Here is an 11,153-nt window from a genome sequence, read left to right on the forward strand (position 1 = left end):
CACGATCAAAATCACTAAGGAAGTGGTACTCGGTAAAATAATGGGACTCAAGGCGGATAAATCACCTGGACCTGATGGCTTACATCCTAGGGTCTTGAGGGAAGTGGCGGTAGGGATTGTGGATGCATTGGTAATAATTTTCCAAAACTCCCTGGACTTAGCAAACGTCCCGGCAGACTGGAAAACTGCTAATGTAATGCGCTTATTTAAAAAGGGCAGTAGACAGAAGGCTGGAAGCTATAGACCGGTTAGCCTAACATCTGTGGTAGGTAAAATATTGGAGTCCATTATTAAGGAGACAGTAACAGGACATTTGGATAATCATAATTTAATAGGACAAAGTCAGCATGGTTTTATGAAGGGGAAGTCATGTTTGACAAATTTGCTGGAGTTCTTTGAGGAAGTAACATATAGGGTGGATAAAGGGGAACCAGTGGACGTAGTGTATTTAGACTTCCAAAAGGCATTTGACAAGGTGCCACACAAAAGATTATTGCTTAAGATAAAAAATCACAGGATTGGGGGTAATATTCTGGCATGGATAGAGGATTGGCTATCTAACAGAAGGCAGAGAGTTGGGATAAATGGTTCATTCTCGGACTGGCAATCAGTAACTAGTGGTGTTCCACAGGGGTCAGTGCTGGGTCCCCAACTCTTTACAATCTATATTAACGATTTGGAGGAGGGGACCGAGTGTAACATATCAAAGTTTGCAGATGATACTAAGATGGGAGGGAAAGTAGTGAGTGAGGAGGACATAAAAAACCTGCAAGGGGACATAGACAGGCTAAGTAAGTGGGCAGAGATTTGGCAGATGGAATACAATACTGGAAAGTGTGAGGTTATGCACTTTGGCAGGAAAAATCATAGAGCAAGTTATCTTAATGGCAAGAAACTGGAAAGTACTGAAGTACAAAGGGATCTGGGGGTCCTGGTGCACGAAACTCAAAAGGTTAGTATGCAGGTGCAGCAAGTGATTAAGAAGGCCAATGGAATGTTGGCTTTCATTGCTAGGGGGATAGAATACAAAAATAGGGAGGTATTGCTTCAGTTGTACAAGGTATTGGTGAGACTGCACCTGGAATACTGCATACAGATTTGGTGTCCATACTTAAGAAAAGACATACTTGCTCTCGAGTCAGTACAAAGAAGGTTCACTCGGTTAATCCCGGGGATGAGGGGATGGACATATGAGGAGAGGTTGAGTAGATTGGGACTCTACTCATTGGAGTTCAGAAGAATGAGAGGCGATCTTATTGAAACATATAAGATTGTGAAGGGGTTGGATCGGGTGGATGCGGGGAGGATGTTCCCGATGATGGGTGAAACTAGAACTAGGGGGCATAGTCTTAGAATAAGGGGCTGCTCTTTCAAAACTGAGATGAGGAGAAACTACTTCACTCAGAGGGTGGTAGGTCCATGGAATATGCTGCCCCAAAAAGCTGTAGAAGCTACATCATTACATAAATTTAAAACAGAAATAGACAGTTTCCTAGAAGTAAAGGGAATAAAGGGTTATGGGGAGCGGGCAGGAATTTGGACATGAGTCTAGGTTCGGATCGGTCATGGCCCTGTGGGTAGCGGAGTGGGCCCAGGGGCCGTGTAGCCTGATCCTGTTCCTATTTCGTGTGTCTAATTCTGTTAGATTCAGGAGATCGTTCTGTGATCTTAGATTGGCGGTTAGGATCAGATCAGCCATGATCTTATTGAATGGCGGAGCAGGCTCGAGGGGCCGATTGGCCTACTCCTGCTCCTATTTCTTATGTTCTTATGTGTTGAAAATTTAGATTTCAGTGTTTAATAAGACATTAATAGAAACTTCACATGAGCATTGGCTAAACCACCCAAGTACAGGTACCTACCCTTGTGTGTTGTTAGTTGGTATACTTGCAGTAGGATGAGGGTGAGTGTGAGGGGTTGCTAGTGAGATGGGGATGTGATAATGTAGATAGAGAGGGATGGGTGGAGGTGCAAGGTAAGTTGGTGTGAGTAAGGATGTGCAGGAGTGGGGTAGGGAAGGCAGAGTGATGGGGATGTGATGAGTGGCACAGCAGGATGAGGTTGAATGTGGCTTTGCAGTAATGTTTCATGATCTATTGAGATCATTGAAAGGCTTGTGCCACTGCAGCCTGGTCCTCCTGATGACATCCCTGCTTATGCCCTCCTGTGCAATGTGCAACCAGGCTGCGTTGGTGTCCTGGGGAGGTCTCTTCCAGCCATGGGAAGGGAAGAGAACCTCCCTGTGTGCTGTAACTCCCTCCATAAGCATAGAGAGGGAGTCATGGGAGAGCCTGGATGTAGCCGTCACCTTTGCGCAGTGCTGGTCAGTGTTTGCAGCACCTCAATGCTGTAGAACACTGACAGCACAACTGTCAAAATGAATGTGGACATGGCCCCTTTAAGGAAACCGGCTGATGATTCGTCATCAAATGACGTCATCAGACCCGTTTCCTTTAATTAGCCGGGAAACGAGCAGGGCCAATCAACATAAAATCACTTGGAGAGAGTGGGCTGGAGCCAGGAGCGGGACCGGGACACACCAACCACCTCTCCTGCCACGATCCCACCTCTGCTGGTGAAATCGCGGCTATCGTGTCTGTGCTGGCTCTTTTAAAGAGCTCTCCAATTAGTCCCACTGCCCTGCTCTTTCCCCATAGCCCTGCAATTTTCTCCTTTTCAAGTTTCTGTCCAATTCCCTTTTGAAAGTTACTATTGAATCTGCTTCCACCACCTTTTCAAGTAATGTATTCCAGATCATAATAACTCGCTGCATAATTTTTTAACATTATTTAAAAAAGGAAAACATTGGTACATGTTTAGTTTAGTTCAAGGCCCACAAAGGTTGAAAAGAGTATGAGAAGAGGTAAATTGGGGAGTAATGATCAAGTGATTAAGTTTTAAAAGTTGGTACATTTTGTAGCAACTTTTTAAGGATGAATTTTGAGTTATTCTGTACTAAAAGTGCAGATAAACAGGGTTCGATTCCACTAAGTTACTTATTCATAGAATCATAGAATGGTTACAGCACAGAAGGAGGCCATTCAGCCCGTCGAGCCCATGCCGAGCCCTTTGTCAGAAGACACTGGCAGCAGAATTGCAACCCAACTTTCCACAGGCCTTCTGATACAGGCCTTTTTCTCCCATTTTTACCCTCTCCTGAAAGGGCTGATTCTTGGAGTCAGCATTTTCTGGAAATTGTAAAAACAGCAGCTCATTGGTACTCAAGTGATTATTCTTCATCCATGAGCCTTGACACTGAGTATTGGCAGGATATTCAACCACAAAGGTCAGCAAAGTTAAGCCTAATCCTTTCCTCACCTAGCGCCACACTCACGCCATACCCTTTCCAGTAGGAGTTACTAGTCATGAGCAGGAACCCGCACCTAGTTTTTTCATTCCCCTGTTCAGAGTCACTGAAGCCAAAAGTGGTTCCCAAACTATTGCTTTCATTGAGATTAGCCAACACAGTACAGATGGGAAACTGAACCTGGGACCTTCTGGTCTGTATGACTCAGTATTACACCAGGCAATGCCTCATCTGTATCTATCTGGGATCTTGTGATTTTACTGCTGAACCCAAGGTCTGGCACCAGCAGCTTAGCATAAATGGTCTGTAAAGTTGAGCACAATGAGAACATTGAAATCAGAGTTTGGGTTTCAGAATACCATTTTTTGAATTTATGAATCTAAATTCAATATGAGTCTTTAAAAAATCCAGTTTTCTGCTCTCCTCACGAGCAGCAACTGGCTCTCCAGTACCTCACCCAAGTAGCTACTCTGGATGTACGAGTATGGACAGCCAGTCTTAGGATTCTATGTGACTGTGGAGGGCACGTGACCCTGTCCTCACCCAATGTCCACACGTGCACCTACAGGAGGGATCTCTGGATAGTGATGAGCAGCAGGTACCTTGGCACATTTTTCTTCTCTCAAACCTTAGAATACTGAGTGACATTGTAGCAGCTCCTCTGCCACCCAGCTGGGATTGTCTAATTAGTCTGAGACCTTAAAGATCTACATAGTCCAGTATTATACTACATGGTGGCTTTACACACTGAGGCATTGGTGGAATTTGAATTCACACAAATATTGAGGTGCTTGCCGCCTGGTATGAATGAATGCTATACAACAGAACTTACATATATATATATAATATATACATACTATCGCATGATTATAATGCTTTTGTACTGTATTTGATGACTGTGGGGTCAATTTTCTGAGACTTTCAGCCTTTTATGGAGAAACTGCTTGTGCAAGAAAAGCTATTTATAAGTGCTGAAGGTAAGCATGCAGGTGCAGCAGGTGGTGAAGAAGGCAAATGGTATGTTGGCCTTCGTAGCGAGAGGGTTCGAGTACAGGAACAAGGATGTCTTGCTGCAGTTGTACAGGGCCTTGGTGAGACCACACCTCGAGTATTGTATGCAGTTTTGGTCACCTTATCTGAGGAAGGATGTTCTTGCCATGGAGGGAGTGCAGCGAAGATTCACCAGATTGATACCTGGGATGGCAGGAATGACATATGAGGAGAGATTGGGTCGATTGGGCTTGTACTCGCTGGAATTTAGAAGAATGAGAGGGGATCTCATTGAAACTTATAAAATTCTAACAGGACTAGACAGACTAGATGCAGGAAGGATGTTCCCGATGGTCGGGGAGTCCAGAACCAGGGGTCACAGTCTAAGGATAAGGGGTAAGCCATTTAGGACAGAGATGAGGAGGAATTTCTTCACCCAGAGAGTGGTGAACCTGTGGAATTCTCTACCACAGAAGGCAGTTAAGGCCAATTAATTAAATATATTCAAGAAGGAGTTAGATATATTTCTTAAGGCTAAAGGGATCAAGGGATATGGGGAGAAGGCAGGGACAGGGTACTGAATTTGGATGATCAGCCATGATCTCATTGAATGGTGGAGCAGGCTCAAGGGGCAGAATGGCCTACTCCTGCTCCTATCTTCTATGTTTCTATGTTTCTATGAAATGTACATTTTCCACTAAGTAATCCCACGCTATCTACTGTTTGTAAAATTTAGTGAACCTATCAGTGTGGGTCTGTGATTGTCAGCACCTTACCATGCAGGAAATTAACCTGTTGATTCATATAAGAAACAAGCTGGTCACCATTCCAGGTGTGACTCAGGTGCACAATTCCCAAATCCATCCACAGAAAACGACAGAGAGAACATTATTAACAGGGTCAATGCCATGCTCACAACCCACTGCAAAAGGATAACCTACTCCCACAATTAGTGATTGATTCAATGTGCTCAATACTACAGTTTCTGTGTGTTATTAAATCATTGGAAATATTAAAAACAATTTTTAAAAATCAATCCCATGTCTTATGAGTGATGCATTTAGTTTGATGACTGAGACAGAAGGTGGTGCAGAGTGAGATAGGACACCACATGATTTAGGAAAACAGTATAATAAACAGCATACAAAATATACTTTTCCTTTGGACAGAAGTGTGTCTTGTGTCTTTTATTCAATATAGTCAAATTGACCAACTATTTACCTGAAAGATATCCTCAGCTTTATTTGAGTTGCTGTACCTGCCACTGCACTGTCCTGAATAAGTTACTTTAAGTCTTTCAAAATATAAATATCTCCAGCCAACTAAAGACAGGACTTAAGATCTAGCAGCTCAAAAGTGGGCATCCACGAGGCGCTGTGGGCCATCAGCAGCAGCAGAATTGTATTCCACCACAATCTGTAACCTCATGGCCCGGTATATTCCTCACTCTACCATTACCATCAACCCAGGAAACCAACCCTGGTTCAATGAGGAGTGTAGAAGAGCATGCCAGGAGCAGTACTAGGCGTACCTAAAAATAAGGTGCCAACCTGGTAAAGCTAAAACACAGGATTACACGCATGCTAAACAACGGAAGCAGCATGCTATAGACAGAGCTAAATGATTGCACAACCAACAGATCAGATCAAAGCTCTGCAGTCCTGCCACATCCAGTCGTGAATGGTGGTGGACCATTAAACAACTAATGGGAGGAGGAGGCTCCTTGAACAATGATGGCAAAGCCCAGCACACGAGTGCAAAAGACAAGGCTGAAGCATTTGCAACCATCTTCAGCCAGAAGTGCCGAGTGGATGATCCATATCGGCCTCATCCTGAGGTCCCCATCATCATAAAAGCCAGTCTTCAGCCAATTCAACTCACTCCATGTGATATCAAGAAACGGCTGAGCGCACTGGCTAAAGCAAAGGCTATGGGCCCCGACAACATCCCGGCTGCAGTGCTGAAGACTTGTGCTCCAGAACTATCTGCGCCTCTAGCCTTGTTCCAGTACAGCTATAACACTGGCATCATCCCGAAAAAGTGGAAAATTGCCCAGGTATGTCCAGTCCACAGAAAACAGGACAAATCCAATCCGGCCAATTACTGCTCCATCAGCCTACTCTCAATCATTAGCAAAGTGATGGAAGGTGTCATCGACAGTCCTATCAAATGGCACTTACCAATAACCTACTCACCAATGCTCAGTTTGGGCTCTGCCAGGAACACTCGGCTCCAGACCTCATTACAGCCTTGGTCCAAACATGGATGAAAGAGCTGAATTCCAGAGGTGAGGTGAGAGTGACTGCCCTTGACATCAAGGCAGCATTTGCCTAAGTGTGGCATCAAGGAGCCCTAATAAAACAGAAGTCAATGGGAATCACAGAAATCACAGAAACCCCACAGAGCAGATAGAGGCCATTTCGGCCCATCAAGCCTGCACCGACACATATCCCACCCGATCCCTGTAACACCAACACATATCCCACCCTATCCCCGTAACCCCACGTATTTAATCCCCCTAACACTAAGGGTCAATTTATCATAGCCAATCAACCTAAACCTATGAGGGAGGAAACTCTCCACTGGCTGGAGTCATACCTAGCACAAAGGAAGAAGGTTGTGGTTGTTGGAGGTCAATCATTTTAGGCCCAGGACATCGCTGCAGGAGTTCCTTGGGGCAGTGTTCTAGGCCCAACCATCTTCAGCTGCTTTATCAATGACCTTCCCTCCATCATAAGGTCAGAAGTGGATCTGTTTGCTTAAATTGCACAGTGTTCAGTTCCATTCACAACTCCTCAAATAATGAAGCAGTCGAGGAGGACCTGGATAACATTCAGGCTTGGGCTGATAAGTGGCAAGTAACATTTGCATCACACAAGTGCCAGGCTATGACTATCTCCAATAAGAGACAGTTTAACCAGCTCCCCATGACATTCAAATGTAAGAAGTCACACAACACCAGGTTATAGTCCAACAGCTTTATTTGAAGTCACAAGCTTTCGGAGCGCTGCTCCTTCATCAGGTGAAGTGGAGAGGTGCATAAAGACACAGCTTATATAGTCAGAGAATAATGTCAGATGTTTACAGGTAATCTTTCTAACTGCCATTTATCACAACTCGGCAGAGAGATAATCACAGTAATCAAAGGTGTGAATGGTGTCCAAACAGGTCAGTCAGGAAAACATTACATCAAAGAACAATGAGGTGGGGTCACAAGGGGTCAAATGTTGCAGATGCTGGGGTCTGTGTGAAAAACAAAAAAACAGACAATAAACATTTTTTTTGCTGGAAATCACAGCAGGTCCAGCCGCATCTGTGTAGAGAGAACAAGCCAACGACGACTCGAGTCTGGATGACCCTACGTCAGGTGGGGTTACATGTAGCGTGACGTGAACCCAAGATCCCGGTTCAGGCTGTTCTCATGGGTGCGGAACTTGGCTATCAGTTTCTGCTCGATGATTTTGCGTTGTCGTGTGTCTCGAAGGCCGCCTTGGAGAATGCTTACCCGAAGATCGGAGGCTGAATGTCCTTGACTGCTGAAGTGTTCCCCGGCTGGGAGGGAACACTCCTGCCTGGCGATTGTTGCACGGTGTCCGTTCATCCGTTGTCAGAGTCTGCATGGTCTCGCCGATGTACCATGCTCCGGGGCATCCTTTCCTGCAACGTATGAGGTAGACAATGTTGGCCGAGCCACATGAGTATGTACCATATACCTGGTGGGTGGTGTCCTCACGTGTGATGATGGTATCTGTGTTGATGATCTGGCATGTCTTGCAGAGGTTGCTGTGGCAGGGTTGTGTGGTGTCGTGGTCGCTGTTCTCCTGAAAGCTGGGTAATTTGCTGCGAACGATAGTCTGTTTGAGGTTAGGCGGCTGTTTGAAGGCGAGTAGTGGAGGTGTGGGGATGGCCTTAGCGAGGTGTTCGTCATCATCGATGACATGTTGAAAGCTGCGAAGAACATGGCGTAGTTTCTCTGCTCCGGGGAAGTACTGGACGACGAAAGGTACTCTGTTGGTTGTGTCCCATGTATGTCTTCTGAGGAGGTCTATACGATTTTTCGCTGTGGCCAGTCGGAACTGTCGATCGACGAGTCGAGCACCATATCCCGTTCTTACGAGTCAAATTGGACCCCTCCGGAGGGTCGCTGCCCTAAGCTTGACATGTATGCTCAAGCTATCAGGAGATGCATCAACGCCAGATTCATGGAGACCTACATCAGAGTGCTGTTCATAGACTACAGCTCAGCATTCAACACTATCGTCCCCAACAAGCTAGCCACCAAACTCCAAACTCTTGGCCTGAACACTTCCCTCTGCAACTGGACCCTGGACTTCCTAACAAACAGACCCCAGTCTGTCAAATTAGGTAACCACACCTCCCCCCCCGACCCTAAACACGGGGGCCCCACAAGGATGCGTGCTGAGCCCCCTCCTCTACTCCCTCTTCACCCACGACTGTGTGGCTGTTCATGGTTCCAACACCATCATCAAGTTTGCGGATGATACCACGGTAGTAGGGCAGATCAGCAACAACGATGAGTCAGCCTACAGGGAGGAGGTCCAGCATCTCGTGAAGTGGTGCGCCGATAGCAACCTGGCCCTTAACATCAAGAAAACCAAAGAAATCATTGTGGACTTCAGGAAGTCTAAAGGTGGAAGTCACACCCCCATCCACATCAATGGGGCTGTGGTGGAAAGGGTGGACAGCTTTAAGTTCCTCGGAGTCCACATCACGGAAGACCTCTCCTGGTCCCTCAATACCTCCTCTCTGGAGAAGAAGGCCCAGCAGCGCCTATATTTCCTAAGGAGGCTGAAGGGATGTAACCTGTCACCCCTGATCCTCTCTAACTTTTACCACTGCACAATAGAGAGCATCCTGACAAACTGTATCACAGTATGGTATGGCAGCTGTAGCTACCATGACCGGAAAGCCCTGCAGCGGGTAGTCAAAATTGCCCAACGCATTACCGGCACCCGGCTACTGACCATAGAGCACATATACCAGAAACGCTGTCTACGGAGGTCACGGTCCATCATCAAAGACCCTACCCACCCCAGCCACAGTCTGTTCGCCCTCCTGCCATCTGGGAGATGCTACAGATGCATTCGCACCCGTACGACCAGATTTAGGAACAGCTTCTTTCCCAGGGCTGTCATCCTACTGAACTCCACAAATAAACTCTAAAGCCTGCACATCTGCCAATGCACTTTATTATGGTTATGTTTATGTTAATGTATTACAAGCCAAATGTATGTTGAATGTTTACATGTCTTAATCTAAATGTACACTCTCGGGAGCCGCAAGCCTACATTTCGTTGTACTGCACTTGTGCACTAACAATGACAATAAAAGTTGATTTGATTTGATTTCATTTGATTTGATCAGCCGCACTCACAAGACAGTCCAGAATGTCACCCGAGCACAACGCAACGCCATCCACGCTCTTAAGACCAACCGCAACATCGTCATCAAACAAAGGAGGAGCCATCGTCATACAGAACAGAACGGACTATTGCAAAGAAGCATACTGACAACTGGACAACCAGGAACACTACAGACAGTTACCCGCAGATCCGACCAAAGAACACACCTGCCAACTCAACAGATTGATCAAGGCCTTCGATCCAGACCTTCAAAATATCCTACGCGCTCTCATCCCACGTACTCCCCGCATGGGGGACTTCTACTGCCTCCCAAAGATACACAAAGCCAACACACCCGGACGTCCTATTGTATCAGGCAACGGAACCCTGTGTGAGAACCTCTCTGGATACGTTGAGGGCATCCTGAAACCCATTGTACAGGGAACCCCCAGCTTCTGTCGCGACACTACAGACTTCTGACAGAAACTCAGCACCCACGGACCAGTTGAACCAGGAACACTCCTCGCCACGATGGACATCTCGGCACTCTACACCAGTATCCCCCACGATGACGGCATCGCTGTGACAGCCTCAGTACTCAACACCAACAACAGCCAATCTCCAGACGCCATCCTACAACTCATTCGCTTCATCCTTGACTACAATGTCTTCACCTTCGACAACCAGTTCTTTACCCAAACACACGGAACAGCCATGGGGACCAAATTCGCACCCCAATACGCCAACATCTTCATGCACAAGTTCAAGCAAGACTTCTTCGCTGCACAGGACCTCCAACCAACACCATACACCAGATACATCGATGACATTTTCTTCCTATGGACCCATGGCGAAGAATCACTGAAAAGACTACACGATAACATCAACAAGTTCTATCCCACCATCAAACTCACCATGGACTACTCCTCAGAATCGGTTTCATTCTTGGACACACGAATCTCCATCAAAGACGGACACCTCAGCACTTCACTCTACTGCAAGCCCACAGACAACCTCACGATGCTCCACTTCTCCAGCTTCCACCCTAACCATGTTAAAGAAGCCATCCCCTATGGACAAGCGCTGCAAATACACAGGATCTGCTCAGATGAGGAGGAACGCGATGGACACCTACAGACGCTGAAAGACGCCCTCGTAAGAACGGGATATGGCGCTCGACTCGTCGATCGACAGTTCCGACGGGCCACAGCGAAAAATCGTATAGACTTCCTCAGAAGACATACATGGGACCTTCGTCGTCCAGTACTTCCCCGGAGCAGAGAAACTACACCACGTTCTTCGCAGTCTTCAACATGTCATCGATGACGACGAACACCTCGCTAAGGCCATCCCCACACCTCCACTACTCGCCTTCAAACAGCCGCCAAACCTCAAACAGACTATCGTTCGCAGCAAATTACCCAGCTTTCAGGAGAACAGCGACCACGACACCACACAACCCTGCCACAGCAACCTCTGCAAGACATGCCAGA

The sequence above is a fragment of the Somniosus microcephalus genome, chromosome 2 (assembly GCF_052327205.1).
Source record: "Somniosus microcephalus isolate GS21.2 chromosome 2, FLI_Smic_1.0, whole genome shotgun sequence".
In the NCBI taxonomy this organism is placed as follows: domain Eukaryota; kingdom Metazoa; phylum Chordata; class Chondrichthyes; order Squaliformes; family Somniosidae; genus Somniosus; species Somniosus microcephalus.